The sequence below is a fragment of the Babylonia areolata genome, chromosome 10 (assembly GCF_041734735.1).
Source record: "Babylonia areolata isolate BAREFJ2019XMU chromosome 10, ASM4173473v1, whole genome shotgun sequence".
In the NCBI taxonomy this organism is placed as follows: domain Eukaryota; kingdom Metazoa; phylum Mollusca; class Gastropoda; order Neogastropoda; family Buccinidae; genus Babylonia; species Babylonia areolata.
In genome coordinates, this window is record NC_134885.1 from 15,553,855 (window position 1) to 15,575,256 (window position 21,402).

Here is a 21,402-nt window from a genome sequence, read left to right on the forward strand (position 1 = left end):
TATAGATCACAAATAGTACTTTTGATATCAATGTATCACCATAAAGTTCTAGTTACGTACATTTGTACTGCATAAGAAAACAATCAATTAATTTGGGTAGACGATGATACAAACCGATGCAAATACAACAAAAATTCCTTTTTTCACTACAAAAGCGTGCCTAACCTTATTTCTTGTTATTTACGAAACTGTAGCAATACATTGTGTATGAATTTAGCTTTGTATTTTGATTGCGTGGGCATGGCCGTGTAGGAAAGATGGTTGTGTGCCTGCTCCAGACGAAACCAGTAGCAGAAATAAGTCTTTCGTGACGCTATTCTGGTAGGTGTGTTGAATTAAGTCATGGGAATGTGTGTGCACAAGACGCCACTGATGTTACTGTGACAATTTTAGAAAGTGCCTCCGCCCTTCGGCAGTAGCCAAATAAACAGTGGGGAGTCTGACGTTGTGATTGAGAGGTGGTTATGTCTGATGTTGGATGTGATGTGAGCGGTAACAGCTGTTGTATACACAGGAGTTAACTCTGTATACAGTGTGGTTCAGCATATTTGGCTTCCGTTGCGTACTGTTTACCGCTTACCGTCGAGCATAAAGGTAAATGAACATCAGTATGTCGCCAATATTTATTAGTCCACGAGCACAATATTCACAAACCGATATGTTTACCATAAGCCTTCTGAGGCAGACTGTGTGTGTGTGTGTGTGTGTGTATGTATATATATATATCTACATCTATGTGTGTGTGTGTGCGTGCGTGTGTTTCTTTTAAAACTATTTAAGTCATTTTACTGGTTCTGTTGATGTCAGAGTCAGTATGCATAAGTGTGTGTACTAAATTGCTGTGAAACTGGTTGGTTTTGATTCATATTAAACAACAGTTATATATAATGTTAGTTTTATTTTTAAACTTATGATAAGAATTATTCATATTGCATAGATTTGTTCAATTTCAAATTGTTGAATCAGTTTACATCACTGGGAATGTAGACATATTTTTCAAAGAGAACCAACAACAACAAAAGTCGTTCGGATGAGAATAAACCAAGGTCCCTTGTGCAGCACCACACTTGGTGCACTGAAAAAGAACCTATGGCAGCGAGAGTCTTGTCCTCAGGCAAAATTTTGTAGAACTATAAGAAATCCACTGTTGATAGGTATACAAATATGTACATTTATGCACTCAAGGCTAAGCAACACATTGAGAAACTGAAACTGAAATTCAACGGATTTATCTGTATATATACTGTGCTATACTTGTATGAATTAGATACAAGCTGCTCTTCCCTTGAGAGAAATTGTTATCACAGTGCTTTTTTTTGGGGGGGGGGGGGGGAGGGGGGGGGGGTTGCTTTTTTCCTCCTTCCTTTGTTTTCACATCAAATCCAACATGTGTATTTTGAACATAGTTTAGAAAATTTAGAAATTATGATATAATATGAAGATTGGAATACAGAATTATTTTATCTTGTCACACTTCGAGTTCAATTACAAGTGGAAAGTACAGGCATTACACAAGACCAGATCAAAGACTATCCTCCAGACCATTATTTAGAGATTAGAAAAACATTAGTTGAGGGGAGAAAGACAATCCCTTCCAATGTTTGACTCACTGTCAAAACCAGGACCAGTTGCTTTCCACACAGGTGTTCAAACTTCCATCCATTGTAGTATTGTACCACCTCTTTCATTTTGCACACAGGGAATTACCAGTTATGATGGACTTAAAAACACTATACTGACCCTATACAGTAGGCACAGTGTGTGTGTGTGTGTGTATGTGTGTGTGACTGAGAGAGTGGTGTGTTTCTGTTTGTGTGTGTGTGTGTGTGTGTGTGTGTGTGTGCCCTTGCATGAGCGTGCATGCAATCAAGTGCATGCATGTTGGTGTGTGTGTGTGTGTGTGTGAGAGAGAGAGAGCATCTTGGTGTGTGAAACAGACTGAAACTTAAAGACATATAAGGAGTTAACTAGACCTGCCTGTCCAAGAATTTGGTGTTGGATAATACACTTCTGGCATGCTCTGCACATGAAAAAACAGATATGTATTATGCACACCAAGACAACACTACAGATTGCAGATATGAACAATCACACACACACACACACACACACACACAAACACACACACACACATATGGAGGAAGAGAGAGAGAGAGAGAAGACACAAAAAATGTCATACACACACACACTCTTGTACATACAGTTGGTCATGCACACACAAACACCCACCCACAGACACACACACTACATGATAATTTCAGTAGAGGGTAAAGTAGAGTGGGTGGGAGGAGGAAGAATGCAGATAATTAGCTATGCTTTATCACAGTCAAACAGCTGAAGGTCTGATTGAACAGATGGGTTTTCATTTTTGTTTTGAAAGAGGACATTTCATGCAGAATTAAAAGGGTGCATAGATGTTCTATGCTTATACATAATTTATAAGGAACAGACCAACACAAATAGATTCATTCTTATTCTTATCATTCAGTTGTATCCATTGGGGGGGGGGGGGGGGGGGGGGGAGTGTGACGAGTAGTGTGTGTGTGTGCATCAGTACAAAACACGTTCTGAACTACTACTACAAACACAGAATTAAGAAACTCTTTTTGATTTCATTGGAGATGGTTGTGGATTGAAAATTAATTTTATATTATTAAAAAAAGAATGTATGCGCAAGTCGAGAATACCAGTTTAATTGAAATCAAACTGTTTTATTTCCTCATTATTAAGAAAAAAAAGAAAGAAAAAGCTATAATGTTGTAGCCGGGTTGGCTACAATCTTTGTTGGGCCAGCAAGCAGACTTCTGTGACTCGCCGAGGTTTTGAGGAAGTTGGTAAATCGGTCACGTTATCTCCCTTTACAAGGAGCCGTATGATTTTTCCATCAATTTGTTAAATTATAACCACTTTCTTATAGATGAGATTATAGTTTTTATGTTATTGGACTACAGAAAGATCATACTTCTCAACTGTAATGATGTCATTTGGCCAGAAAGCCTAACTCTTTTAAATTATTATTTATGTGAATGAATTTTGGCGCGATCTTCGAAATCCACTCAGTTGAAACATACAAAATACCTTCGTTTTCTGTAAATCAATATAGTCGCCGTGGAATTTAGATTATGCATTAAAATGTAAATGATTAAGCTTTCTTCTCATGCATCGCTTTCCGTGTACACCTAAGTTATAGGCATGCGATGGTACGAGATGTCTGACAGTATTTCGGCCCCACAAAACTATCTTTTCTTCAAGCCATTGGAATTCGTCAATGCCGATTTGAGCAAAATATGTTTTTACAATACCTAGACATTTTTATAGCGTGTTTCGCTGATGTTTACATGTCTGTTATTAATCTGATTCATATCATACATGTGTAGTTGGTTCAAACGAAGTAGTTTAATTTCCTATCACTAGTGTCAAAAGCACCGCCAAGCGGTGCCGACACGGGAGCTGTCCGTTGAATTTTCTTTTGAATTTTTACATATAAAATCTTTACTCAAGAAGTAAATTCTATAGAATTTTTTTTTTTATAGTTGGGAATTCAGGATCTTCAGTTACTTAACTGTTACAATTATATTACATATCGTGACGTATTAATTGTTATAACGTACAGAAAATTTTTTCAGGATCAGGATTTGGGGTGTTGTTTTATACAACTTAGCCATTTTTGGCTTTTTATGCCCCTTCAGATTTACTCCTTTACAATCGTGTTTATCTGTGAGGTTCTTAAAAGTATTTATACTGGGTGCACGTTTGATAGTGTTTGTTAATTTGTTCCAATAATTTGTTACTCTGTTACTAAATGTAAACTTTCTGAGATTTGTTCTGGAATACTGTTTAAATATTTTGTCTGTACTGTTTCTTGTAGTGTCTACCTTTGGAGTACAAAAAAAGCATGCTTTGTTTAAATCATCAAGCCCATTTAACTATTTTGTACATCTATATCAAGTCCCCTCTTACTCTTCTTGCTTTTAGTGATGGTAGTTGTAAGTACTTTAATCTTTCTTGATATGAATAATCTTTTATGCTATAGACCAGCTTTGTTGCTCTTCTTTGAGCCCTTTCTATGGCTTGTGACTGCTTTATTTGCGTTGGGTACCATACAGTGTTTCCATATTCTAGGATAGGTCGAACTAATGTTTTATATAACCGTAAGAAAGTAACCTTATCTGTAAATGTAAATGCTCTTTTTATTATTCCAATCATTCTGTTCGCTTTGTTAATACTATTTGTTACATGTTTGTCAAATGATAAATTTTTGTCAAATGTGACACCAAAGTCTTTTTCCTCATCATATTTTGATACTTTTATTTCTTTGTCTCTGATTTTCATTATGTATTCTTTCTCTGGGTTTGATTTCCCAATATGAAGTACTTTACATTTTTTAGCATTAAAATATAGATTCCATGTGTCTGACCATTTTACTAATGTTTTAATATCTTTTTGTAAATCCTGATAGAATTTTGGATAGTTGTATAATTTTGTGTCATCTGCAAAAATTTTACATGTACTCTTTAGTTTGCAAGGGAGATCATTTATGAATAAAGTAAATAGTACAGGTCCTAATATACTACCTTGTGGTATGCCACTTATAACACCGGCTTTACCAGAGAAGAAACTACCAGTCCTAACCGTTTGAGTTCTTTTTGTTAGAAAGTCCCTTATCCACCCAAGTATGTTTCCAGTTTCTTTGGTAGTCTTTCATGTGGTACAGAGTCAAATGCTTTTTGAAAGTCTAAGTATAACACATCTATGTTTTCTCCCTTATCTATCTCTTTTGTAAAGTCCTCCATCACTTCCAGAAGTTGGAGTCACACATGACCTATTTTTGCGGAATCCTTGCTGGCACTCAGCATACAATTTATTATCAGTCATATGCCTAACAATAGCCTCTCTTATGAATGGTTCTAATAATTTACGTATGATACATGTTAAGCTCACTGGCCTGTAATTCCCTGGGTCTGTTCTTGTTCCTTTTTTGAAAATTGGTATAACTGTTGCTGTTTTCCAGTCTATGGGCACAGTCTTCTCCTCAGTTGATTTGTTAAAGAGTATGTATAATGGGACTGCAATCTCTTCACACAGCTCTTTTAGTATTTTTGAAGGAATGGCATCAGGACCACAAGCTTTGTTTGGATTCAGAGTTTTAATTTTCTTTTTTATAGCTTCAACTGAAACATCTACACTATCCAAAATCTTACCATTTGACTTTGAAGCTGCACTTAGAGAAGGTACAGTACTTATATCTTCTTTTGTAAAAACACTAGAAAACAAGAGAGGCAAGACTCACTTGTGATACACTTAAAAAAAAAAAAATCTAATTGTTAAAATGTGTTCTGTATTTGTTATTATAGAGCTTCGCGTTTAAAAAAAAAAAGAAAAAAAAGTCCTAACCAGATTCGAACCCTGCGTGTTCGGGTGAGAAGAAACTGCCTTATCCATTACACTATCATGGCTCCTTAACTGATGTTCTAAAATTTAACATTTGAACATAGTAGTATAAGGGATGGGGGTTCTATATGTAACCCATTTAAGCGTCCATAAGGCGCAACAACGCCTTAAACCATAAAAACGAAAAACCCGCGCGATCGTTTTTTTTTCGGCTTAAAAAGGTGTATGGAGAGCCAAATCACTAGATAAAAAAATGATGGTTAAATATGTGTATGGAGAGCCAAATGGTCTGGTTCGTGGGAGAGGAGGTATCAAGTGGGTCAACCGTTCACATATGAATGTTTGACCTAGTTAGCTTTTTGGATGGTACTGAGAGGAGGTATCAGGTGGGTCAACCGTTCACATATGAACGTTTGACCTAGTTAGTTTGAGTACGCGCGATCCTTAAATATGTGTATGGAGAGCGAAACGGTCGCCCCGTTCCCCGCGTGTGTGTGTGTGTGTGTGTGTGTGTGTGCGTGCGTGCTGGCAAGCTAGCGACCACTCGGCGTGTGTGGGACGGGATCAATAGCTAAGAGTGTGGTCCCGCGCGCGCGCACAGCCTGCCTCGCAGATCTTCCCGCCTGCGCGCACAGCCTGCCTCGCAGATCTTCCCGCCCGCGCGCACAGCCTGCCTCGCAGATCTTCCCACCCGCGCGCACGGCTTGTGATCACCCTTTTAGAGAAATACATTATATTGTAAATATAGAAAAAAATGCCTTTTCCACGTAACATTTGCGAGTACCCCAAAGTTAAAACAAGTGGAGTATGCGGCCGACCTTGCATGGGACTCTATTGCAAAGATCATATTAAATGCCATAGAAAAGGAATGCCACTTCCAGTACTTTGTTTAAAATGCAACCTTTATGTACACACGAAGTATGCTATTTGTTGTACATGTAAGTATAAAAAAGAGAAGCCTCCTCCCGTGGAGAAAAAGATTGATCCTATACCCGATTGTGGAGAACATTCAAGCGACTCTGAGGATGAGGATTATGCTTATGATGATGATGATGAAATTGACCCTTTTGAAGCCTATTCTCGAGGGTATATTCCACCCTTTGGTGGAGTTATCATTGGATTCAGAGATTGATCAGCTTGTGAAATCCTATTAGAGAAAAGATTATATATAGAACATATTGAGAGTAAAAATGGTGCAACGATATTCTGAAAAGTATTACCGTGATCTTGCTTCTAAAAAAGAGATTCCTAATCATGAATCTATGAATAAAACTGAGTTGATTAAAGCACTGGGGTTTGATGCTTTGGAGGGGGAGACCAATGCTACGCTTAAAGATATTGCACGAAAGCTCAAAATTCGTGGTTTTAGTAGAATGAAAAAAGATGAACTTATTAAAATTATACGTAAACTACAACATAAAGCTGAATCCACGGAGGAGTTTGGTAGTATTATTAAAAATTATAAACTTGCGGCTCTTCCAAATGAAATAGATCCGCTTTCGTTTATGATGAGTAAAGTGGATACTATTAACCAAAGAGCTATTCCACTGACCAAACAAAATATTGTTTTAACGGTGGAGTTTGCTCAAATTAAAAATGATGATACTACTGTAGCTGTATTTCGATCGGAATATCAAAGTATTATTGATGTTGTTGATGATCAAGATATTGAAAAAACAAATAAAACATATTTTGTTAAAAATAGAAAATTTTACAAATGAAGGTTCACGATGGTTCATTAAAAGAATCTTTAGTTTATGGGTGAATAGAGTTTCTATTACATCTCCAGGATCCTTTATTGAATCACCACAGTGGTTAAACAATAAAAGAGCTGTGATTAATATTAAAAATAAAGATGATCAATGTATAAGACATTGTTTACGTGCACACAAGTTTCCAACAAAAACGAATTCTAATTTAACTTCTGCCTATCCTTCTGATGATGGGTTAAATTTTGAAAATATTGACTTTCCTACACCTATAAAACAAATTACAAAGATTGAGACTCAAAATAATATTGCTATTAATGTATACTATTTAAAAAATAAAACGATTGAACGTGCAAGAATATCAAAACAACCCGCCAACATGGAGCGTATTAAACTTCTTATTATAGAAAATGAAAATGGTGGACAACATTATACTTATATTAAGAACTTTAACAGACTACTTAGTAATACAAACAAACACAAAGCAGCAATGTACTTTTGTGAGTATTGCTTGACAGGTACAACATCATCAGAACTTTTAGAAGAACATATTAAGCGATGCGCGCAGATCAACCACAAGAACTATTCTCGCGTTGAGATGCCATCGGAGAAGACAAAAAATGATCAAATTTACCAATTTTCAAAATCAAATGCAAGTTAGTGATGTGATATATGCTGATTTTGAGGCGATTTGTAAAGAAATAAAAGACGATTCCGATTCGAATAATACCATCAAAGAAAGCGAACACATCATCTCGTCATACGGGTTTGTGCATGTTAGGTCTGATGGAAGGGCGTACAAACCGCAACTATTTCGTGGTGAGAATGCGGTCAGTCATTTTCTCGAAAAACTTCGAATAATATATTATCATACTGTCAAGGAATTGAAAAAACCAGTTCCAATAAAGATGACCAAAAAAGATAACGAATCGTTTGAAAACGAATGAGTTTGTTGGATATGTAGAGGGGAACTACTCGCAAATGATAAAGTAAGAGATCATGACCATATCACAGGGAACTATAGAGGTGCCGCGCATGCATCGTGTAATCTTAAATTGAGAATAAAACCCGACGAATTTGTGTTGCCGATATTATTTCACAACCTCAAAGGTTACGACTCTCACGCGATCATTTCGGAGCTCGCGAACAAAGATGGTGGTAGAATTACGTGTATCGCGAATAATAAAGAGAAGTACATCACATTCAGTTGGGGAAGGTTGAAGTTTTTAGATAGTTTCGCATTCTTGAGTTCGAGTCTCGACCAGCTTGCGAAGAAGAACCTTCCGGATGATAAGAAGTTTTTAACGCGCGAACATTTCACAGATGAGGAGGAGTTCAAGCTCGTTACGAGAAAAGGAGTCTTTCCGTACGAATATATTACCGATTGGAGTAAATACGAAGATACAAAACTACCAATGAAAAGTCATTTCTTTAGTAAACTTAACAACACGGATATATCAGAAAGTGACCACAAGCATGCCAAGAATGTGTGGAAGAAGTTTAAATGTAAGAATCTAGGTGATTATAACGATCTGTACTTAGTCACTGATGTGCTGTTACTTGCCGATGTGTTCCAGAATTTTAGAAATACGTGTTTGCGAACTCATAATCTCGATCCTGTTCATTATTACACGCTTCCCGGAATGTCTTGGGATGCTTTACTCAAGAGTACGGGAATAGAACTCGAACTGTTGACGGATATCGAACAATATAACATGATAGAGGCGGGAATACGCGGTGGAATCAGTATGACTGTAAGAAGATACGCGGAGGCTAATAACAAGTATATGAAAGATTACAGGCCTGAAAAAACGGATTCGTATATCATGTATCTCGACGCGAACAACTTGTATGGTTGGGCGATGTTACAAGCTTTACCCACGGGTGGATTTATCTGGGATAACGATGCCAATCTCGAAAAGATTCTAAATCACCCCGACGATGATGAGACGGGATATATTGTGGAGTGTGATATCGAGTACCCTAAGGAATTACACGACGAACATAACGATTATCCAGCTCCTGAGAAAATAGAAATAAAACTTGAAAACCTCTCACCCTATCAACGACGCCTTCGTGAAAAACTCGAGATGCGCGGAAAGGAAACGAGAAAATTAGTTCCGAATCTATGGAATAAGGTTGGTTATGTCGTTCACTATAGAAATCTCAAGCTATACACGCAACTTGGCATGAAAGTAACTAAAATCACAAAAGTGTTAAAGTTTAATCAAAGTCCCTGGATGGCGCCCTATATATTGATGAACACCAAACTGAGACAAGCCGCTACTAACGATGCTGATAAAGATCTGTATAAATTAATGAACAACTCGGTATTTGGTAAAACTATGGAAAATATCAGAATGAGAACGAATATCAAATTATTCAAGTTAGATGAAGAGGACAAGGCACGCAAACTAATAAACAAACCGGCTTATGTCGATCATATGATCATCAATGAGAAACTTCTAGCGATTCACTACAAAAAAAATAAGCTTGTGCTCAATAAACCTATCTATATCGGGATGGTCATTCTCGACCTATCAAAGTATCTCATGTATGATTTGTATTACAACCACTACAAGAAAAAATATGGATGCAGGTTGTTATATACTGATACCGATTCATTCATTCTCCACGTAGAATACGAGGATTTTATCGCTGGTATGGATGATAATGTACATGACCGCAGTAATTTTCCAAAAGATCATCGATTGTACGATAAATCGATAGAGAAAGTGCCAGGATACATGAAAAGTGAGCTCGGATGTAAACCGATCCGACAGTTCTGCGGCTTGCGCTCGAAGATGTATTCGGTTGTAGCGGATGATGGATCAGTTATCAAGAAAGCTAAGGGCATAAAAAAATGTGTGGTGAAGGATGAAATTGAACCCGATATGTATAAGGAGTGTATTGATCGATCTGTTCAGTTTACTAATTGTATGAGAACGTTCAGATCGTATAAGCACAAGATGTACACGATCAAGCAAATGAAGACATCACTCTCACCGTACGATTCCAAACGCTATTGGCTAGATGATGGTATTACATCTTACGCCTACGGGCACTATGGTATTTCTGTATCGTGAGGAACAACCATAAGCTCTTCGTGTACAAACCCTCTGGATGGGCCATTTTGTAAATAATAAAGAATAGGATCGCCGGGCATCATACGCTTAATATTATAAACTTTAAGAGACCAAACGGGATCCGTTGCTCGTTTGCGAGCTCCACCCTCGAGCTCACCGGGCTCATACAAGTACCGAACTTGCGCATCACGCAGTAACTCTCCTTTATCATCTTTAGTCGGTGCAGAGGATTCGGCTTCTACCGATTTGGCCTTTATTGCGACCGACGGTTTCTTACCTATAAGTCTTGTCACCTCATTATTCAATGCAGCCACAACAGCCGGTAATCTAGTGACCCATTCTGTTGATCGATTCGGCGATTTCATTTCAGCCACATATTGATGACTAAACAATCGTTCTGCCAGCGTACGATTAAATCTTTCTACAATAGCCTGGCTTCTGTGTGTCTTTCCACGCCTTACTTTAAAAAAAATTTTGTTCACAGCACCCATAAACTCTCGGCCAGGATCTACCTGAAGAAGTTTGGGCAACTTCAATGGGCTACGGTCGTAAATACGTAAAAAAGCGGCCGCCACTTCGACGCTGTCTTTCGTTGTTAGGGGTTCGGCTTCTTTATATCGACTCGCAACATCAACGACAGTCAGCGCATACTTATACGTCTTACGCCCGATTCTGTCATAGGGTAAAAATAAAAGGTCAGCCTGATGAACCTCATTTGGGACAGTAATATCAAATTTTGCTCTCGGAATATACTTTGGAGGGGGTAGATAAATTTGCCATATAGCTTGTTTTTGTAACCATTTTCTAGCCTCATCCTCAGACACCTTGGCTGCTTTCGCGAGTTTTTTAATCGCCGAATAACCCTTCCAATAACCGCTTGGGCTGTAATAGATCTTTTCCATTTTATTTAAGAAAGTAAATGTTTAATATTTTGAAATCGCAAAACCAAAAATGACCATGGTCATGATAATAAATACGTATTCTCGATCTTTTTGTCCCTCTGAGGGTGTATAAAAATCTGAAAGTTGGGGTTTATGAGAAAGAGGGGGTAGTGGCTCCCCCATCACTTTATAATATTCTTGCATAGCCATATCCACATCCTTAAACGTGTTCACAGCATGTTGTTGTTGTCTTAGTTTTTCATTTATATAATCTAAACGTTGAATCCTCTCTCTCTGCCATTCTGCGGTCGCTGCCTGAAGTTGTTCTTGCGCTTTGTTGTGTCGTTTCTGTTCTTCTAACGCGTCTGAAGACCCCAGCTTACTAAATAAAAAACTACTTCCGGTAAATGCTAAAGCGTTTACTATTGCCCCACCAACGAGTAACGCTACTGATGCCATACTATAATGATGATATTATTATTACTTCAAAATATCATGTGGGAGAATACCTTGTTTTTCCAACATATCCTTCGTAGCCATAGCGAGGGCTATATCCAAAGTGACCATCCCGATATCTTCGAGGTTAAAAGCCAGTCTAGGTGTCGGGGCTTTCGTAAATATTAATTTTGTCAATCTCGAGTAACCAGCGGCCAATGCGCTGACCACAACCGCGTGGTATACAGTGTTTGCAATTTCTTTACCGTTTATATTTGGCGTTGCCATTGTTTGTTGTTTATAAATAGTGTTCAAATTAATGTTCAAAACATGATAAATGGGTTGGGTTTTGTTACCACAGGCGGTGGTGGTGGTTTTTTCGACCGATTAAAATATATGTAAACACCACAACCTATTATCATCGTAGCAGCAGCAGCGATGTACAAGGGATTGATAAAAACGTGATCTGGTCTCCTCGATGATGGTTCTTCTTCTTGTTCTTCTTTCGCTTTTCGAAGTTTTTCGAGAAGTTCTTCATGTTTTGCTTTTCTAGCAGCAGCACCTTTTCGACCCGCTTCAACTTTCTTCTGATTCTTTGGTTTCGTTACTTCCTCCATTATATTTATTAAATTGACAATGTTTAACAGTAGTTACAGCTGTGGTGAGCGGAGCTAAGAACATGCCAAATCTGTGATATAGTTCGCAAGTAAAGCTGTTAAGCGCATGTCCCAGGAATGGATCTTGCTCGAGATCACTATTTAATTTTGTTTGGTCATCAATTGGGAGATACATACAAACTGCTCTGGTATACAGTTGTATAATTGTATTACCGAGTGATTTTGTAATCATCGATCCTAAACTCGCTTCGTATCTCGTATAAAGCTTGTCTATATCCGCATCTTTCATCGCTTCGATTTTATCAACACTAAACTCTTTCCCTAAATATTCTTTTGCTCCACCGGCTGAGACCACCGCCATAAGCCTGTCGCGTTTGGGATCCTCGGATAGTAATTGGTCCATCTTCTTATATTCTATATACCTCCTTTTAAGTTTAAAATAATGAAAAACTACACATCCAACGACTAAAAGTGTTAAAAAATTGCTAACCAGTGCTAAGGAACTGTTAAGCAGTGTTAAGAAATTGTTAAGCATTGTTATTACTAGCAAATTTTATATGCAACTGGTTGATCAGTTTTTAATATCAACTTGGAGTGTTTGGTATTTGCCAATGATTTCCTAACCTCTTTACGTTCATTTTGTGTTGGAATGACATCGTTTTCTCTTAAACACTCATCAAACGAGTCCCTATCCTTACAGTGAAATAAAGCCACCCATTTTGTTTGTTCGCGAAGGTCAGTAAGAACCGAGTTGTATTTCTGAGTCAACACCCACACAGACTGTTTCGCGTGTCTTCCAGAAAATGCGAGTTTACTCAACATTTGCTTCTTTTGAGTAAGAGCCTTTAAGTCACTACAGTCATCGATGATGTACAACGTTGGCTCCCCGGCAAATATTTAAAAAAACAGCCCAAGCCATTCGTGAAGTTTATCACCGGGATTAACGGTGTATACCCCGCGGTCCTTTCTTACCCACACTGAGGATCGATAGGCTTTATTATATTCGAGAGTAGGGCATAGAATTACAATATTCTCGAACACACCACGATATGTCGTTTGTAATAAATCTAAAATAAATTCGGTCTTACCGCACCCAGTTTGCCCGCAAATAATTGCGGAATGTGCTTCTTTAGTAAACAGCCTCGACAAATCTTCCATCTTCTATATTTAATTGTCCATCCATAATTACAAATACATACGCATTTAGCGGTTCTGCCATTTCAGCTTTTTTCTGAATCTGAATCGTAATGCCTTCAGACGCATTTTCGATACGACGTCCACTCCCGTGAAGAGAATTATCATCTGTGGTGCGCATATCCAACCAAAGAGCATAATTATTCGTGAAATATTCGCCGACTGTGACATCCACTAGTTCTAAATCTTTTACCACTTTGTCTACTTCGGGGTCGCGTTTTTGCGTTCGAAAAACTTTCTGATTTCATCCCATTGTTGATAGGAACGCATACCTTGACTAAACAGTTGATTGGGCACACCTTCGATCGTCACTTCAACCTTATTGATCTTAGGATTGTAATACTCATCAAACAACAGCAGTACCCCCTTCATACTTTTTGCCGGCACGTTGAGATTAATATTCCAGAGTGTGTCAGATTTGTCCAGAGGAATTTTACGATGTCGTAGTATTCTATCATATAAAATAGCGAGCCTACCCGAATAATAACCGGCTATCTGTCTCGCAAGTTCAGGTTGTGTGACTTTCTCAAACTCGAGACTAATCCCTTCTATCGTATAGGATACATCCGGGTCTGTGCTGAGGATAACCTTGTTATAAGCGTTAAAGGTAAGTTCATACTCCAGGCGATCGCCGAGAGCACTCTGATAAAATGGCGCATGAGATTCTAGCAATTCGAAATCAAGCGGAATACAAAATCGATTACCATAAGCCTCCGCAATGGCGGCATCTCTAACGATAGTGTTATCTTTATTATCCGCGTTAATACGCAATTGTGTCACATTACGGTGTGTAGTTAAGTCAATACCTTGATAAACGGTGTTTCTTCGTTCTTGTCGAGTTCGCCAAAGATCTCCATAAGTATAAAATACATCACTATCTTCAACGCTCATGATTTCATTACCGGAAATGCGAATGGTTGTTTTACGTACTATGGCTCTACCAATATTATCAACGAGTGTTCTGTTCACATCTGTTTTAGAAGTCAAAGAAATTTTGAATGCTAGTCGAACACTCCCCGGAACGATCACATCGTCAACACCTAAATTAGGAAAGCGTACAAGAAGTTGTTGATTCTGATCGATAGTTGACGGATTGTTAGTAATCACGACAGTCTGCCGCACACCCTTTATCCCCCGCGGCTCCCGCAAACTTCTCATTGGATTAAGCTTTCTTCCACTCATTTTTTGTTTTATATAGATATAATGAAACTTTATATTATAAGTTTAATATGGCGGAAGGGTTCGCAGAAGGTGGTGAGTCAATAATAGAATCTGGTTCCTTGCAAACAGAATTATTAAAGAGCGCGGTTGATGATTACTATGATGCATTTGGACAAGAGCCCGATGTTGGGCGAAATTATGCCAATTTTGAACTTGATAGTAGAGGTACACTACGATTAAAAAATAATCCAGATTTTAATATCATTAACGTCCGCACGAAACAACCCCTAGCACTTTCAACACTAGCGGGAAAACCTGGTGGAGCAAATATTATTCACGAGGAACTTGGTTTTGTAGACTGGAGGAAAAACTTAAAACCCCAAACGGTCGCGGCTCTCCAAAAGGTTGAAACCAAACTGGGCGAAGAAATTGAGATGGATGATTTCTTGCCAAATACAATTGATGAAGTACTTAAAACTATAGATGATCCTCCCCTGGATGGCACCGATGAACTGGGTGGTTATATTCGTGAACTCGAAGGTTTAGACAAAGCCATGCAAAGACAGCGCGGTAATCTTTCTGACAACCTCTCAAAACTCTCTCACCTAGATGAAGAAATGTCAACTTTAAAAATAAGAATTCAGTCTGCGGAACTAGCTGATAAACATGAAAGCGAAATCAAACCCTTGCGTTTACAATCAGACGATCTAAACATCGAGCGTGCTGCACGACTAGAAGCGATATCAACACACAAAGAAGCGCTGCGATCTCAAATCAGCAGAATGCGTGAAACGATACGCAGAATTCTTGAGGAGGACACAACACTAGCGGAACGTATTCGAACGCTTTTTAGAGAACAAGGCATTACTATCGTTTCCATTCTTACTGCCTTTGGTATGATTATCAGCACTATCGTTTTGGCCGTCACGGGTGGAGGGGGCACTCCACGGGCGCCGCCGTCGGGTAAAAAAGATGACAACTGGATAAGAAAAAGACTTAAAGATTTGGGAGAATTACTTTAAAAATTAGGTTTAAAGGCGATTGATGCCCTCCCAGGAGTCATTGGGGTTATTGTTTCGTGGTTATTAAGCACGTTGGGTAAAGCGGTTGGGTGGTTAGCCAACAACCTGTGGGCACTCGTGCTCGGTGCTGGCCTCCTCCTGTTTGATTATTTAAAGAAGAGAAAGTAAATACCACCTAGACCTATCAATCCTAAAGTAAGAGCGACTTTATAGTCTTTGTGAGTTGTTGGCTCTTCTTTGTACGATACTTTCGCTGGTTTGAGTTTAAATTTGTTATCCGAAGAACCTGCACCATACAGAAAGGGTCTATTACCAGCACCGGTAGCTATTGCAAATCCTGGTCGAGATGTTTGTATTAATTTTTTATTTCTATAGGTAAGAGTGCACCACCCGCGAATGCCTAACAAAACTCTCGTTTCACCCGCTCCTGTCCTCGGTGTTGTCAAAGGCTTGTGTGATTTATAATCGAGCACCGTATTACTCGCATCAAGCATTGCCAAGTCTGCATCAGAAGGTGGCACAAGAGCCCAGTGACCTCTAGACCATTGAAGAGCTTTTCCTGATGGGGCAACAAAATAGTATGCATGTACATTTGGTGGAACACTTTGGGTATTGGGTGGTGGAACACTTTGGGTATCGGGTGGTGGAACACTCTGGGTATGTTGGGGTGAAACACTCTGGGTAGGTGGTACAATGTGTGGTAGTTCGTTTCATCATCATGGCCTGGCTTCGCTGACGAAGATCTAGGAAGGGCGTTGTCCACGTCTGATGCAGGCACGTTCATGGCTGACAAGGCCAATGCGGGAAAAGCAGAGTCGGCCGCAGCGGTTGCAAGGGAAAGTCTGGTCTGGGTTCGCGGCTGCAGCGTCGTGGTTCTTCCTCCTTCTGCGTTTGTCCTCAAGGCTGGCCCTGCGGTTGTTTTCGAAGGAGGAGACAGCTTGGTGGATGGTGCGTCGCCAGGTCTCTCGATCAGCGGCTACTGCGGACCACTGGCGATGGTCAATGTGACCGGCACCGAGAGCTTTCTTCAAGGAGTCTTTGTATCTCTTCTTGGGTGCTCCTCTGTCACGGTGGCCAGTGGACAGTTCGCCATACAGCGCGATCTTGGGCAGGCGGTGGTCCTCCATCCTGGACACGTGCCCTGCCCAACGTAGCTGGGTCTTTAGCAGCACTGCCTCGATGCTGATAGTCTTTGCCTGCTCCAGGACCTCGACATTTGTGATGTAGTCACTCCAGTGGATGCTGAGGATGGTGCGAAGGCAGCGCTGCTGGAAGCGATCAAGCAGTCGTATGTGGTGCCGGTAGGTGACCCAGGTTTCGGAACCATACAACAGGGTGGGCAGTACAACAGCTCTGTACACGCTGATCTTTGTGTCTTTCTTCAGGTGTTTGTTGTTCCACACTCTCTTGTACAGCCTGCCGAATGCGCTGTTTGCCTTTGCAAGTCTGTTGTCGATCTCCTTGTCGATCTTGGCGTCAGATGAGATGGTGCAGCCTAGGTAGCTGAACTGGTGGACCGACTTCAGCTCTGTCTCACCGATGTTGATGTGAGGAGCGTGGAATTCTTCCTGTGGGGCAGGCTGGTGGAGAACTTCCGTCTTTTTCAGACTGACTTCTAGGCCGAAGAGCTGCGCAGCCTCTGCGAAGCAGGACGTTATACGCTGCAGGGCCGCTTCTGTATGGGCGACGAGGGCAGCATCGTCGGCAAACAGAAGCTCTCTGATGAGTTGCTCCAGTGTCTTGGTGTGGGCCTGTAGCCGCCTCAGGTTGAATAGGCTGCCATCAGTGCGGTATCTGATGAAGATACCGTCGTCGTCGCCAAGATCTTCAGTGGCCTGTTGGAGCATCATGCTGAAGAAGATCGTGAAGAGGGTCGGCGCGAGGACACAACCTTGTTTCACTCCATTTCCAATTGGGAAGGGCTCCGAAAGGTCGTTGCTGTGTCTGACCTGTCCACGCTGTTCCTCATGTAGTTGGATGACCATGCTGAGGAATTTTGGGGGGCATCCTAGACGTTTCATGATCTCCCACAGACCTTTTCTGCTCACGGTGTCGAAAGCTTTCGTGAGATTGACGAATGTCGCATACAGTCCTTTGTTCTGTTCCCGACATTTTTCTTGTAGCTGTCTGAGAACGAAGACCATGTCAGTGGTGCCTCTGTTGGCTCTAAAGCCACACTGACTCTCTGGGAGATGTTCTTCGGCGATAGTAGGCACCAGCCGATTTAGGAGGACTCTGGCGAGGATCTTGCCTGCGATGGAGAGCAGAGTTATCCCCCTGTAGTTGGAGCAGTCCGACTTTTCTCCCTTGTTTTTATACAGGGTGATGATGACTGCGTCACGGAGGTCCTGTGGTAGTTTGCCTTGCTCCCAGCAGCAGACAAAGAGGTTGTGGAGTTTGGAGTGTAGTGCTGGGCCTCCATTCTTCCACTCCTCCGGCGGAATTCCGTCAACCCCTGCTGCCTTGCCACATTTCAGCTGTTCAATGGCCTTGACAGTCTCTTCTAGGGTTGGTAGCTCGTCCAGTTGTAATTTCACTGGCTGTTGTGGGATGCGGAGAATTGCCGAGTCTTGAACCGTGCGGTTGGCGCTGAAGAGGGCCTGGAAATGTTCCGACCACCTGTTCAGGATCGACGTCTTGTCTGTGAAGAGCGCCTGGCCGTCTGTGCTGCGCAAAGGACTCTGGACCTGGTATGAGGGACCGTACACCACCTTCAAGGCTTCGTATAAGCCCCGGTAGTCACCAGTGTCTGCACAAAGCTGAGCCCTCTCTGCCAGGTTGGTCCACCACCCATTTTGAATCTCACGAAGCTTGCGCTGGAGGTTGCTGCATATGAGCCGGAAGGTTGCTTTCTTCACCGGACAAGACGGTTGTGCAAGGTGAGCCTGGTGGGCTGATCTCTTCTTCGCCAGCAATTCTTGGATCTCCTGGTTGTTTTCGTCAAACCAGTCCTTGTTCTTTTTCGACGAGAACCCTAGGACTTCTTTAGAGGACTGCAGGATGGCTGATTTCAGCTGTGCCCATAGTGCTTCTGGAGAGGGGTCTGTGGGGCAACTGGGGTCTTCAAGTTTGTCCTGAAGCTTCGCCTGGAATTCAGCTTTCACTTCAGCTGACTGAAAGTTGCCGACCTGGAATTTCTTCCTAGGAGCTCCTCCTTTCTTTGGTTTGGGCTTGAAGTGGAGCCTGAGCTTGCTGCGGACGAGGCGGTGGTCAGTATGACACTCCGCGCTGGGCATCACTCGGGTGTGTAGGACGTCTCGTACGTCTCTCTGGCGCATCAGGATGTAATCAATGAGGTGCCAATGTTTGGACCGAGGATGCATCCATGTTGTCTTCAGGCTGTCCTTCTGCTGGAAAATGGTGTTGGTGATGGTAAACTGCTGCTCTGCACAGAACTCGAGAAGAAGGCGCCCATTGTCGTTGCAATTACCAACGCCATGCTTGCCAAGGACTCCTTTCCAGGCTTCTGAATCTTGGCCAACTCTGACATTGAAGTCGCCAAGGATGATGACCTTGTCGTCAGCAGGGGTGTTCTGAACGAGGTTGCGCAGATCAGTGTAAAACTTGACCTTTTCTGTGGGGTCCGCTTGGAGGGTTGGAGCGTACACGCTGAACAGAGTGGCATGCTGTTTGTTCCGTAGTGGGAGGCGCATGGACATAATTCGGTCTGAGTGTCCTGTTGGCAGGTTTTCAAGCTTGGAGGCAATGGTGCTCCTGACCATAAAGCCTACGCCATAATGGCGTCTCTCGGTCTCTGGCTTGCCTGACCAGTAGAGGGTGTACCCAGCGCCGTGTTCCTGGAGGCTGCCTTTCCCTGCAAAGCGGACTTCGCTGACGGCAGCAATGTCAATGTTCAGTCTCTGAAGTTCGTGTGCGACTAGAGCGGAACGCCTTTCTGGGTGGTTGCTGTCTGCAGAGTCACGCATGGTTCGGATGTTCCAGCATGCTACCTTTAGTCCTTTTGCACCTAATTGTGAGGCAGGTGCCGGCCTTTTCTTCTCTATTGTTGTTCGACCGCGTTTGGAGATGCCCGTTGACCGCGGCTAGCCAACTGGGGGGTATGGAGATGAGCATTTGTTTGGACCACCTTTTCTAGGCCCCTCTCCGTGTGGAGCAAGCAGTGCTGTCCCTAGAAAAGGCTGCTTGGTCGTTCAGGGTGCTGCCGAGTGATGCTGTCACCTCCGGGTCAACAATCAGGCGACCAATATCCTGAACCGCCTGCATGCAGGATTGGAACTGCGGCTTCCAGTGACATCTTCCACCTGCCGTTTTCGCCCCTTTCCCATCGCTACAGGGCTTGGAATAGTTGGTGGCGCGGACGTGGACGTGTCCTTCAAGCCTGCGCAATGGAATTTTTAGGTGGAGTGCAGTGTGCGCAGTACTGGCCCCACCCTTTACACCCGTGGTTCATCTGCCATAGCCTAGCAAGCTGGGACGGTGACAGTGAGGTCCTCAGGTCGTAGGTTTTATATCAGACTGTCCTTGTCCTAGCCTCTGGCTCAAAAACCTTCCTCGGAGGCACGGGGGCGTGGCTACTGAAAGTCATGACATGGCCATGGACCCAGGGTCAATGCATGTCGAGACTGTCCTGCATTCCTTAGCACTTCATGGGTTTTACTTCAGACTTTTCCTTGTCTTAGATGGACTGCCTTCCCGGGCTGTCGAGCTCCATCTGCCCGCATGTGACAGGTAGCACAGGGTTACATGGTACCTGTGGCAGGTAGAGACCTGACCTGACTAATAGTCAGTAGTTCGTTTAATCCATCATTAACACCAATATTCTGTTCTTCTGTCGCAATGACAATTTTATTATTATAATTAATGTGTGTACCAACCCTCAATGCCATATCAGATGGGGCCATATAAAGGCCAACACCAAATGCAAAGTTTACTTCGGATCTCGCGTACTGGAGAACGTCCTGGTATTTTTTTATCGCTGTTTGTAGGTTTTCGGGGGCATTAATCGCATCTTCAACATTGGCTAAAAATTGTTTTTGCGCATCAAATCCAGTTCCTTTTGTTGTTATACTCGTGCGCGTTTGCGCTTGTGACCCTATTAGAGCCCACACATAAGTGCGAATGCTATCGTTGAGACGAACTATCCCCGCATGTGTAAAACCCGACCCCTTATCAGGAATAAATGTTGTCCAAGCCCGGGTGATGTCCACCGTATGTCTGATTGTATCGTGGGGGCTAAAGAACACAGGTCCCTCTCCTCTGTTTCTCATTGCCTGTCGTGCAGTCCCACCGGGGGTCTCAGCCTGAATAAATTCTCCCAAACCAAAGCCATGCTTTTCTATTTTCTGTCTCCAATCCCTCTGCCCAAATTCGGCACACAAACGCTGATAAACTGCTTTATCAAACGGATTATTATACATGTTAAATGCTTGGTCGGTGGGTAGCGGGATTTTTAACTCGTCCAATAACCTCCGAATCTGATAGTAAAAATGAAACCTATACACGGCTCGAATAAACGGATCAGAAGCTTGAAAATGTTCTTCCGTTACTCCACACCCGGCGGTCGCGCACCATACCACAAAATTGATTTGATTCTGCCACCACACTATCGGGTTGTTTCTCCATGCAAGCCAGGCTGCATTCATCGCGCGAATATCCCCAGTCATAGTGGGGTTCGCATAAGACTGAAAAACATCGGGAAACTTGGCGGTAAAAGAATATTCGCTGTTCACGTAGATCATTTGCGTACAACTTATTCTTTTTTCTTTATACCCGGTTGTATAGGACGCATCCTTGTTGAAGCTGTAAATTTTCTTATTCATAGCTATGTATATAATAACAACCGATATTCAAAAAGACGAATTACCGCGGTGCATATCTAATCAAAGTGGAAGACTAGAAATCGCGCTGCGTGAAATAACTTAATATCCCAACTGGAAAAATATCAG

The 21,402-nt window shown here is 41.8% G+C and overlaps 1 protein-coding gene across 1 annotated transcript in view; it reads left to right on the forward strand.

Annotated features, from left to right (window-relative positions):
- Window positions 1-230: 230 nt before the first annotated feature.
- The window catches only part of LOC143286667 (RUN domain-containing protein 1-like), a 134,254-nt gene continuing 113,082 nt past the window's right edge, over window positions 231-21,402 (forward strand). The window contains exon 1 of the mRNA XM_076594303.1: window positions 231-321. The gene's annotated coding sequence lies outside the window, so the exon portion shown is untranslated. The remainder of the gene's footprint in view (window positions 322-21,402) is intronic.